Source organism: Coregonus clupeaformis, chromosome 13 (assembly GCF_020615455.1).
Source record: "Coregonus clupeaformis isolate EN_2021a chromosome 13, ASM2061545v1, whole genome shotgun sequence".
NCBI classification, from domain to species: Eukaryota; Metazoa; Chordata; class Actinopteri; order Salmoniformes; family Salmonidae; genus Coregonus; species Coregonus clupeaformis.
Window position 1 is genome coordinate 25,468,435 of NC_059204.1, and position 12,988 is coordinate 25,481,422.

General features: G+C 41.9%; 1 long non-coding RNA gene across 1 annotated transcript; it reads right to left on the bottom strand.

Annotated features, from left to right (window-relative positions):
* Positions 1 to 6,918: 6,918 nt before the first annotated feature.
* On the bottom strand, positions 6,919 to 10,231 carry LOC121580302. Its single transcript, XR_006003014.1, has 3 exons — positions 10,010 to 10,231; positions 7,065 to 7,187; positions 6,919 to 6,948 (listed from the first exon to the last, which is right to left on the bottom strand). It is a non-coding gene; the product is annotated as an uncharacterized LOC121580302 (long non-coding RNA).
* Between the last annotated feature and the right edge of the window lie 2,757 nt (positions 10,232 to 12,988).

Below are 12,988 nucleotides of genomic sequence, written 5' to 3' on the forward strand. Positions count from 1 at the left end.
CTACCATGTCCCAACACAACTGATTGGCTCAAACGTATTAAGAAGGAAAGAAATTCAAGGCACACCTGTTAATTGAAATTCATTCCAGGTGACTACCTCATGAAGCTGGTTGAGAGAATTCCAAGTGTACAAAGCTGTCATCAAGGCAAAGGGTGGCTATTTGAAGAATCTCAAATATAACATATATTTTGATTTGTTTAACACTTTTTTGGTTACTACATGATTCCATATGTGTTATTTCATAGTTTTGATGTCTTCACTATTATTCTACAATGTAGAAAATAGTAAAAATAAAGAAAAACCCTTGGTGTTCTAAATCTTTTGACCGGTAGTGTATACTAGCTGTTTATGTTCAACACTGTGAGGAAGAGACTTAATTGATCTCTTTTCATACAGAAGTAGTTTTCTATGTGAGTCTAGTGTTTGTAGGGGAGACAGGAACTAACTTAATCTGTGAAATGGAGCCAAACCAATTCTGCTGCCACCTGGAGACTATTATAAACACACACATACACATACACACACAGTTTAACAGGAGCAAGTCTACATTTTTAGATCAATGTAACTTTTACCGCTCTTCGTCCTTTTACTGATTTACTGTATGCGAATAATCCATTGGACAATTGTATTTTTAAGTGTACTTCTCAGGCCTGCCTGTCACTGCATGAGAACCACAGCACTTTGAGTGCACACCTGAGAAGTGCACACTTTATTTGAGTGCTCTTGACACTGTTGAAGATTTGATGTGTAGATATGGTATAGTATGACAATGCTAAAATAATAGGTATGGTCCATGCTTAAGAAGACTAATGTATCCAATGTTTATCACTTGTCTTGTACCATAAAGAATATTGCATATGTACAACTACGCCATTAAATGAATTAAATATTTCATACTTTTCAAATCCCTCTGACGTTTTTCACTTTATAACCCCAGGCAAACCTTTCAGAGTGAGCCATGAAAAGTGGTCCTCTGTAGCTCAGCTGGTAGAGCACGGCGCTTGTAACGCCAAGGTAGTGGGTTCGATCCCCGGGATCACCCATACACAAAAAAAAAAATTATGTATGCACGCATGACTGTAAGTCGCTTTGGATAAAAGCGTCTGCTAAATGGCATATTATTATTATTAAAAGGAATACTGTAATACACTCATACGTTCCAGTTGTGAGGAATAGGTCAGGATACATGGGAGAGAATGAGGGGGAAGGTACATTAGGACATGTCGTAGTGTAATCCAATAACTCTTTAACATCATTAGGGCTTCGTGAATTAATTGGAAAAGCCATTTAACTTTAAAACACATTGGAGAGTCCTGTAATGACGGTACAAGGGTAATCTCCCTCATCCACTGCCAGACACTAATCCTGCTCACGATGACAACCATTCACATACACTCCCAAACTACACACACTGTAGAAAACAGGATTTTCATAGACTGAATTCAGATGACGACTCTTTGAACCGGACCGCTTAAACTTGCTTACTGGAGTGGTGGCAGGAAAATAACCTCTCCCTCAATGTCAACAAAACGAAGGAGCTGATTTTGGACTTCAGGAGACACTGATCATTATTCACAATTCATTCAGGACTATCCGTAATCATGGTAGCATCCACATTAATGTAGCAGTGTTTAGAAACATTCTATTCTTATGTTATATCCAAAATGACACAATACATTATTTACCATTCATTTCTATTTGGCACAAAAATAATCTGAAACAACCCAAAACAATCAGCAAATGCATCCAACAAGTTTGTAGAAGCTTGATGTAATCATTGCGTGCTATGAATATGGGACCAAATACGAAACTTTTTACTACTTTAATACAAGTGAATTTGTACCCAATACTTTTGGTCCCCTAAAATGGTGGGACTATGTACAAAAAGTGCTGTAATTTCGAAACAGTTAATCTGTTAAGGATGAAAATACTCTCAAATTAAAGCTGTCTGTCTGCACTTTAACCTCATAGTCATTGTATCATTTTAAATCCAAAGTGCTGGAGTACAGAGCCAAAAAAACAAAAGGAAATGTCACTGTCTGTCACGCCTACTCCTGCTCCCTCTCTCCGGCGCTCGACATCACCTGTCTACTAACCACCAGGCTTGGCAACCCACATTACGCACACCTGGCAACCATCATTGTGCACACCTGCTCCCCATCGTTATGCACACCTGGACTTCATCATCACCCTGATTACTCTCCCTTTATTTAGCCCTCAGTAGTGTCAGTCATTAGGTAGTATTGTTTTCTCTCACGTTCAGTATGCGGCTCACGTTTGTTCAGCTGTATCGGTTCATCATTAAACTCACCTTCTGCTTCCTGACTCCCGGCATATATGTTACACTGTCCCAATACTTTTGGAGCTCACTGTAACTGCCAAAATAAAGGAAACACCAACATAAAGTGTCTTAATATCGCTTTGGGCCACCATGAGCCAGAACAGCTTCAATTCACCTTGGCATAGATTCTACAAGTGTCTGAAACTCTATTGGAGGGATGCAACACCATTGTTCCACAAGAAATTCCATAATTTGGTATTTTGTTGATGGTGGTGGAAAACACTCCAGTTGACAACTCCACATCACCAGCCCAGCTGTTGATGAGCTGCAGACTTCGCTCGTTCCTTCCCAGCACCAACCAACAGCTGCAACCTGAGGTCGTCAGCTACAAGGAAATGCATGCAAAACATGCACAGAGACAACAACACCAAAAGCGATACTACGACAGGTCAGCTAGACCACTGCCACCACTGAACGACGGAGAGTCAGTTAGAATCCAGGAGCATGGCTACTGGAAGCCAGCAGTCGTCATCCAACCAGCTGACACTGAACGTTCATATCACGTTCGCACCGCAGAAGGAGCGCAATCGTCGTCACCTACTGAACACAAAAGAACAACACACTGACGAGATGAACTGTTCCCCTGAAAGAGAACGGGATGGACTAAACACACACACACACAACACAACATACACCATACTTACCTGCAACACCACAATAACTGTTGACTGACACAGAAGCATACTCAGCTTCATATCACACAAGGTCAGGAAGAGAGGTCAAGCCTAGAGCTGTCCTAGACCTGTGAAATGTCAAAGGGTGTAGGCCAGGGGTGTCAAACGTACGGCCCGCGGGCCGGATCAGGCCCGCAAACGGGTTTATTCCGGCCCGCGAGATGATTTTTCAATAAAATAAACTGCTGTTCCAATTGCGTCCACTGGATAGCGCAATAGCAATTGTGTTAAGCAAGCAAACTGTTTATACCGGGGCAGAGCAAGTAGGTCAAGCACGTGCAGCCAATGAGCTACTTTGTTTTGCCCGCGATATTTATTACGGCTTCTACTTTTAACATTATGTGCTTTGGCACCCTCATTGCCCCAATATGTCTCTGTCAAAAAAGAGAAAAGTGGACGCAGAGTGTAGAGTGTTCCAAGAAAAATGGTCATCCTATTTATTCACGGAATTGAATGGGAAAGCTGTATGTTTGGTGTGTTCAGAGCATGTTGCAGTGCTGAAAGAATATAACCTTCTGCCGCCACTATGTGAGTCTTCATGCCGACAAATATGACAACTTTCAAGGACAGCGGAGATGAGAGAAGGTGAATGAACTGTTGGCGGGTCTGAAGAAACAGCAGTCTGTGTTTACTCACAGCCGGAGACATCAGTGACGCTGCAGTGAAAGCTAGCTACCTCATTGCTAATGAAATCGCAGTGGCTTCAAAACCATTTAGTGAGGGTGAATTTGTAAAAACATGCATGATGAAGGCAGCGGAGATTGTGTGCCCTGAAAAGCGGCAGGCTTTTCCAAATATCAGCCTGACAAGAAACACAGTTGCAGACAGGATTTCCGATCTTTCAGTGGATTTGGACAGCCAGTTGAAGCAAAAAGTAAAGTCATTTATTGCGTTTTCGGTTGCAATTGATGAAAGCACGAACATTACAGATGTTGCACAACTGGCCATTTTCATCCGCGGAGTTGATGACACATTGACCGTCACCGTGGAGTTGGTGCCGATGACAGATACAACGACAGCAGCTGATATTTTTACCGCACTCGTCGGCGCGCTGGACAGGGTCGGAGTGGACTGGTCCCGCACTGTCAGCCTGGCTACAGATGGTGCGCCCTCAATGATCGGGAAAAAAGCAGGCATTGTGACAAAGTTCAGAGAGAAAGTGCAATCTGCAAATGGAGGACGTGATTTTTTGACTTTTCACTGTATTTTGCACCAGGAGGCTTTGTGTTGCAAGTCATTAAAGATGGATAACGTCATGAAGGTGGTCATCCAAACTGTTAATTTCATCCGATCCAGAAGCCTGAATCACCGTCAGTTTGACAGCCTTCTCAGAGAGAAAGACCACATCTATGGCCTGCCATACCACACTGAGGTAAGATGGTTAAGCCGAGGTGCTGTGCTGAGGCGTTTCTTTGATTTACGAGAAGAAATTGAACAGTTCATGGAAGAAAATGGCAAACCAGTGTTAGAATTTCATTCCGCAGAAAGGATGCAGGACCTTGCATTTATGGTGGATGTTACAGAGCACCTGAATAACTTGAACAAACAGCTGCAAGGGCGCAACAAAGTTGTCACGCAGTATTATGACAGCATACGTTCTTTCAAGTTGAAGCTGTCATTGTGGAAGACGCAACTTGCCGGTGGTGATGCAGCTCACTTCCCCTGTCTGAAAAATGTGTGCGCGACCCAACATGTGGCAGACATGAAGCGGTTCAAAGATAAAATAACGGGACTGTTACGGGAGTTTGAGCAACACTTTCAGATTTATGTTTATGTTTTTATGTTGATGTGCTATTGTTTTTAATTGTTTTTATTTGTATATTTAACCTATTCTTGACTCTGTGGTTCTTGCACTTGTTTGGGGAACAGGATTTCATTATTTTTATCTACATTTCTGCCTGAGAAATTACACCCTGATATAGTTCTGTGATCTGTGAAACAGTTCTGTTAATCACTGAGGCATTGTGTGTTTGTGTGTTATTTTTCTTTAGAATTTTCAAATAAACTTGACGTGTTTTATGATTAATAGTGATGTTGTGCTTGTACTATTTTGGACACACTGTCCTCAGGCTCCAGCTTTATGTTGTATGTTGATTGTATTAAAACAAAGAAAACAATCTGAAGTTGTTGTTTTTAAGTTATATATACCATGATTTTTCCGGTCCGGCCCACTTGGGAATAGATTTTCCTCCATGTGGCCCCTGAGCTAAAATGAGTTTGACACCCCTGGTGTAGGCGGATCGCTGCCCTAAAAGAGTTCTGGACTGTAAACTTGTTATTGAAAAGTTAACTTGAAATGCTTTGGTATTGTATTTGTTTGAAATGTTGAGATGTCATTGCTACAGTGAAAAGCTGAGTTGCTGAGAAATATTTGTTCTAAAAGTAACAGTATGCTGAATCATTGTTTGTCTGTTATGTTGATGCAGTTGGTGCAGTTTAAATGGTTACTTACCTCGAGTTCAAACTACAGAGCATGTATTCAAAAGAAACGCTTAAATGTTGTACATATATATTTTTTTTTTTAAAGAAGGGGGATGTAATAATCATATGTGTCAGCATACTGAATTGTAATTGGAAGCATTCTACCGTCATATCATACTGCGCTATGATTGGTTAAGACTACCCAGGTGGTGAGGTCATTCTAAAGATGATCATGGCCAGAGACACATGAACATGCCACTTAAAGCTAGTTAATAAAGAACTACGTTTATAAAGATCCTGTCATCCTGCATTTTATTATTTTGTATAAAGCATACAAAACAAGACAGCTGTCTCAGGCACTGCTCCAGAATCTCCCATAAGTGTTCAATTGGGTTTAGATCTGGTGACTGAGATGGCCATGGAATATGGTTTACATCCTTTTAATAGTCATCAAACCATTCAGTGACCGCTCATGCCCTGTGGATAGGGGCATTGTCATTCTATAGGGGCATAGACATGGTTGCCAAAATAATGGCCTGCCCAGCATTTTTATACATGAGCTTAACCATGATGGGATGTTAATTGCTTAATTAACTCAGGAACCACACCCGCGTGGAAGCACCTGTTTTCAATATACTTTGTATCCGTCAGTCACTCAAGTGTTTGAATTATTTTGTCAGTGTTGTGGAATTTCTACTTTAACAATGAGGAGAGACAAGGTCAATCACCAATCAGGATATTACTTTATTCTAAACTTATTATTAAGGGAGCAGGTCACACCACACACACAAGTGAATAGAGTGAATGCTCTGCAATAATGAGGCTGGTCGACCCAACACTCTTGAGTGTTGGGCCGAGAGCTCTGACATACAGAGATAAATAGAACTCTTATATAGTGGACCTAAAAATGCTTAGTCAAATGCTTAGTGAAAGCTATGATCCCTTATTGATGTCACTTGTTAAATCCACTTCAATCAGTGTAGATGAATGGGCGGAGACAGGTTAAAGAAGGAATTTTAAGCCATGAGACAATTGAGACATGGATTGTGTATGTGTGCCATTCAGAGGGTGAATGGTCAAGACAAAATATTTAAGTGCCTTTGAACGGGGCATTGGAGTCAACATGGAGCCAGCATCACTGTGGAACACTTTTGACACCTTGTCAATGCACCTTGTCTATGCCCCGACGAATTAAGGCTGTTCTGAGGGCAAAAGGGGGGGTGCAACTCAATATTAGGAAGGTGTTCCTAATGTTTGGTATACTCAGTGTAGTGTTTGGTATGCCCTGATCCTGATGCAGAATACAAAGGGTTTCTCCCTCCCCATATTGACTGATACCATTCAATTCAATTATTTAAAAAAAGACAATACAAGTAAAAGTTGTGTCTAGTAAAATTGTAATGCCGAGTGCTGGGTCTCTCCATTCAGAGACATCACTATCAAGCCCGTCTGTCAGTCTGGACTTCATCACATCATCTTGCAAGTCTCCATGTGCTGGCTCCATACATGTTTCTATGAACACATACACACATAGTCACTGTTCTATTACCAATGGCAGTTACGATAGGTAATATCTGACACACAAACAGGTACAATGATGAAGTTTGAACAGGTCAGACTAAACCTACCTAGTTCTTGTTCTCCCCATCGACAACCATTGGTGAGCAGGCAAGCGGTGAGGCTGGAGGTGAGATCTTTGCCAGAGCCCCATTGATGGGCATAGATCAGCTCCCGGCCCCTCATCAAAGATACTGGTCGGTCACACACAAACACATATGTAGGCTCTAATTTATGTGCTCTCTGTCACCTGGAGTTGCATGGAATATGGTCCAGGAACACAAGGAAAGCACAAAGGACTATGCCCAAGTACTAGTAAGCTCTTCCCCCTCTGAGGGGCCAAAATATCTCTGTTACAGTGTTCAGAGGACTGACTATTGAATGAGTGATAGAATAATACTATATTATCCATGTTTGGTATCTATCTGAAGTTGTTCACTGAGGATAACTCTGATGCTATCTATATGGATGTACAGTCGTGGTCAAAATTTTTGATAATGACACAAGTATTGGTATTCACAAAGTTTGCTGCAATATTAAGCTGATCCATTCCCCCCAAAAAAAAACACTGCTTCAGTGTTTTTAGATATTTTTGTCAGATGTTACTATGGTATACTGAAGTATAATTACAAGCATTCCATAAGTGTCAAAGGCTTTTATTGACAATTACATTAAGTTTATGCAAAGAGTCAATATTTGCAGTGTTGACCCTTCTTTTTCAAGACCTTTGCAATCCGCCCTGGCATGCTGTCAATTAACTTCCGGGCCACATCCTGACTGATGGCAGTCCATTCTTGCAGAATCAATGCTTGTAGTTTGTCTGAATTTGTGGGTTTTTGTTTGTCCACCCACCTCTTGAGGATTGACCACAAGTTCTCAATGGGATTAAGGTCTGGGGAGTTTCCTGGCCATGGACCCAAAATGTCGATGTTTTGTTCCCTGAGCCACTTAGTTATCACTTTTGCCTTATGGCAAGGTGCTCCATCATGCTGGAAAAGGCATTGTTCATCACCAAACTGTTCTTGGATGGTTGGGAGAAGTTGCTCTCGGAGGATGTGTTGGTACCATTCTTTATTCATGGCTGTGTTCTTAGGCAAAATTGTGAGTGAGCCCACTCCCTTGGCTGAGAAGCAACCCCACACATGAATGGTCTCAGGATGCTTTACTGTTGGCATGACACAGGACTGATGGTAGCGCTCACCTTGTCTTCTCCGGACAAGCTTTTTTCCGGATGCCCCAAACAATCGGAAAGGGGATTCATCAGAGAAAATGACTTTACCCCAGTCCTCAGCAGTCCAATCCCTGTACCTTTTGCAGAATATCAGTCTGTCCCTGATGTTTTTCCTTGAGAGAAGTGGCTTCCTCGCTGCCCTTCTTGACACCAGGCCATCCTCCAAAAGTCTTCGCCTCACTGTGCGTGCAGATGCACTCACACCTGCCTGCTGCCGTTCCTGAGCAAGCTCTGCACTGGTGGTGCCCCGATCCCGCAGCTGAATCAACTTTAGCAGACAGTCCTGGCCCTTGCTGGACTTTCTTGGGCGCCCTGAAGACTTCTTCACAACAATTGAACCTCTCTCCTTGAAGTTCTTGATGATCCAATAAATGGTTGATTTAGGTGCAATCTTACTAGCAGCAATATCCTTGCCTGTGAAGCCCTTTTTGTGCAAAGCAATGATGACGGCACGTGTTTCCTTGCAGGTAACCATGGTTAACAGAGGAAGAACAATGATTTCAAGCACCACCCTTCTTTTAAAGCTTCCAGTCTGTTATTCTAACTCAATCAGCATGACAGCGTGATCTCCAGCCTTGTCCTCATCAACACTCTCACCTGTGTTAGCGAGAGAATCACTGACATGATGTCAGCTGGTCCTTTTGTGGCAGGGCTGAAATGCAGTAGAAATGTTTATTTTTGGGATTAAGTTCATTTTCATGGCAAAGAGGGACTTTGCAATTCATCTGATCACTCTTCATAACATTCTGGAGTATATGCAAATTGCCATCATAAAAACTGAGGCAGCAGACTTTGTGAAAATTAATATTTGTGTCATTCTCAAAACTTTTGACCACGACTGTATTATCTCTGTGGTTACTTGTATCTGTACAGGGTGAACTCTGAATTACTCTATGGAAAGGGGTTTTATTGTCTTCTCAGGAATTCTGTCTTATTTACATTGGTGTCATCCCCATCACAAGCTCTTAGATGCTGTGACACCCTGTGGCGATTGGGCCTTGGTGGTCAGGTTACACTGTAAACTTGGTATCGTTTGATTGGCCAATGGTGGTTGGTTTTGGGTTGAAAGGTTACACCTTCAGATGTTATAAATATAATTAAGTGCCTTTGTTCTCTCTCTTATCCTGTATCCAGTCCATGGAAGAAGGTTGTATGATCAATTCTCATTTCATAGGCTTATAGGCCTCTGGCCTAGTAAGCATCTCTTTGTTCATGCTTTGTCCTGTAAGTTCACCTTTAGGATCTATATGCATGGAATAATGTATTGTAATGCTTGTTAATGCTTGTAGCTTAAGCTGTATGCCTTGTATGTGAATCAATTCATTATTAATGTTAACTAAATATCTGCCTTTTATATAGACAATTCTCAGACCTTGTATGTTTTAATTATCTTTATGGAGTCAGATAAACATTTTAATAGGCTAATTCCTTAGTCTTATTATGAGTCACATGTGAGGTATATATAATATACTGTATAAACACATCAAATATTACTGCCCACTACACACACACACACTGGTTACATTATCAATGGTGGTTATGTATAGCCTGGTGGAACTAACCCGATCGCTGCGTTCACCTTTCTATTTCACTTCAGATATCATAAAATGTGAAGTGAAATAGAATGGTGAACACAGCGATCAGGCTGGTTCCACCAGGCTAGGTTATGCCCTGGACATTATATGCATCTAAGAAGTAGAAAATAAGCAACAAATAATGTCCGTTTACATAAATTATGTTTCACAACTGGGTTATCAAATGTATCAAAGTAATGAAGTGGGTTACCTTCTGTATTTGTACAAATTATGAGCCTGTGAAAACTGTTGCCGCTGACAGGTGACAGTTTATGGCCGGATACTTGCCAACATGTGACTGACTGTTCCATTCATAGGAATGCTCACAACAGGGCATGTCTGCATGATGCTGATGAGGGCCCCCTTGCTGGTCTTCTCTATGCTGCATGTTTGGCTGCAAACTGGACATCTCTCGAACAACTGCAGCAGACAATCTTATGAGGTGGTGTTGACTGGGAGGGCCTGTGACTGGGTGATATAATAGACAGCCAAGTGGTAAATTGCATTTTGTTCTAAAGAAAGGACAAAGCTTTTTGCTAATGCACTTCACAACCAAAATGACTCTACTAGTTGTATTTGCTTGGCTGGGGAATTAGCCTACTATTTTATCAAGCCGGGTATTTTTTTTATACAACTTTCCACATTTCACACATTACCTGTCATTGTTGATGAAGCGGTTTGTGTCATCAGGGCAGTAACTTGGGTCACTACCAGAGGCCTCAAGAGGGCATGTCCTTTTTATAGGATACTTTCGCAACAACGGAGGAGGTGTTACAAGGGTATTTGTGTCGCATGACACACTTTTATTCGGGAGGTCTTGTCTGACAATAGCAAGTGAATTTCTTTGGGGGAGGTTGCTAAACCATTGCAATCACATTGCTGGACATGCTATGATTCCCACCTTTGCTCCTTCTGGTAGGTCCCAGAATCCTTTCATAACCAGGGGATCAGTCTGGCACCCAAATGTGCACTTTGTCTAACACAAAAACAGGGGTAAAAACGTGTCATCATCCCTCAATTATAAACATAGTTCGAGAAATAATGTAATCTCGTTTGGAAGCTAATTCTATGCTTTACAGACTGACTGGCTCCAGATTGGATTAGATTCAGGCCGCCGTTACACTATGCAACCATCTGACATTTTTTGCTATGGCCCTGGGTTGGTTTGAGTTTGTTACTGCTAGTTAGTACACTGTTGTGGAGTCAGACATGTGTTAGCTAGTACCACCATAACTGCATCCAATAATTATTTGTGCTCTAGACATGGGTTGCACCTTGGAGGCTATTGACTGTTTAGTCTAAATTACACATTTACATTTTAGTCATTTAGCAGATGCTCTTATCCAGAGCAATTTACAGGAGCAATTAGGGTTAAGTGCCTTGCTCAAGGGCACATTGACAGATTTTTCACCTAGTCGGCTCGGGGATTAGAACCAGGGACCTTTCGGTTACTGGCACAACGCTCTTAACCACTAAGCTACCTGCCGCCCCTAACTTAGAGTGGCATGGAAATACGATGACATTGCTAAAGTAGGCAAATAATTAGTAGGAAACAACTTTGCCATATTATGACGTTGTCAAATTTACTTTAGAGAGATGGCAATGTTGCCATTACTGTTACTAGCAAAGTTTGTCAAAAATAGCTAGCAATGCTAATGTTATCTAGCAAAAATACTGTGTTCCCCTCAATCTTAGTTAGCTGGCTAAAGTTAGACTGCATCTAAAGTCAATCTAGTGACATCACAATCATGACAAAAGGGTTTCCTACTAATCATTTGCCTTATTTTGAAATGTTATCGTGTTTCCACACCAAATCCGAGTTGTATTGAGGTAGGCTAACACTAGCCAGCTAGCTAGTTAGGTATCTAGATTGCTAGTTAGGTATCTAGCTAGCCAGTTGTTAGCTAGCTAGCTAACGTCAGCTATGCCAGCGATGATAGTGATAATGATGATCAAAATATACATAACCAGCTGTCTATGGTCTAGCTACCGGTATACTCACCACCACTGGGGAACAACAAACACCAACCACCTAATCCGCATGATGACAGGGTCCTTCGGCAGGGCATGCAAACCATAGTTGTTGGCTGTGCATCCTGCTGGAAGCATGCATTGCATGGTCAATCCATTTAGGGCTTTTCAGTGTCAAACGGCTGTGATCCTTTGAACGTGTTGGTTGGGGGCGATGAAAGAACGGAGCCCCATTCAATGAAGGGAAGCGAAGTGGACGGTGGGGCGATTTGCACGTGGAGCTTGGCATAGTGGGGCATGAATTGTTGACATATTTGTAATCCAAATCCTCCCTTTATTTACTCTTTGTGAAGCACTGAGGTTCCAAACTCTGACTTTTTACCAAAATAATCCTATTTACACTTTGTAGTCAATTTTGACACTAGAATAAATGTTTCTGACTCATATCGATGCCACAAAGGGATTAGTTGTTTATAGGGGCAGTGGCTCTTTAATTACCCTCACCTGCCCCCCCCACACACACACACACTGCCCCCTACTGACACCCCCTCCCTCTTCCAGATAGGGTCCTAATGAGTCCTGTGGGTGTCTCATCACCTCCGAGCTCATATCAACAGTCATTATAACTTTGTTACCAAAAACACAGTCTTCTGTAGCAGGGAATAACATAATAAAATCATGGTTGTGTTTGTTTGCCTATTACACAATACAGTTTCTGTCTTTGTGTCGGTGGATATACTGTGAATACTAATTTATTATATTTGTAAAGCGCTTTTCACTATGCAGAATAATCTCAAAGTGCATAAAATACAAAAATTACCCCCCCCACCCAAATTGTTTTATTTTATTTGGGGACACAACTAGACAGGGCAACTGACACAAAGTACACAGCTGATGCTACAACATACAAGGACACCAAGGAGCACAGCTATCAACAGAAAACCTTCCTAAAGAGAAATGTCTTTAAGACGTTTTAAAGGAGCCCAGAGTCTGTGGTGCCTTCAGGTGGTCCGGGAGGGCATTCCAGAGGCTGGGGGCAGTCGATATCCCAAGGAGCGGTGCTTGGTCCTGGGGGCGTGGAGGAGCAGGCTATCGCTTGACCTGAGGGTGTGGGTGGGGTTATGGAGGGAGAGCAGTTCTTTAAAATAAGGAAGGGCATTGCAATGAATACACTGGAAAGTCAGCAGGAGGGTTTTGAATTCCATCCAGAATGAGACGG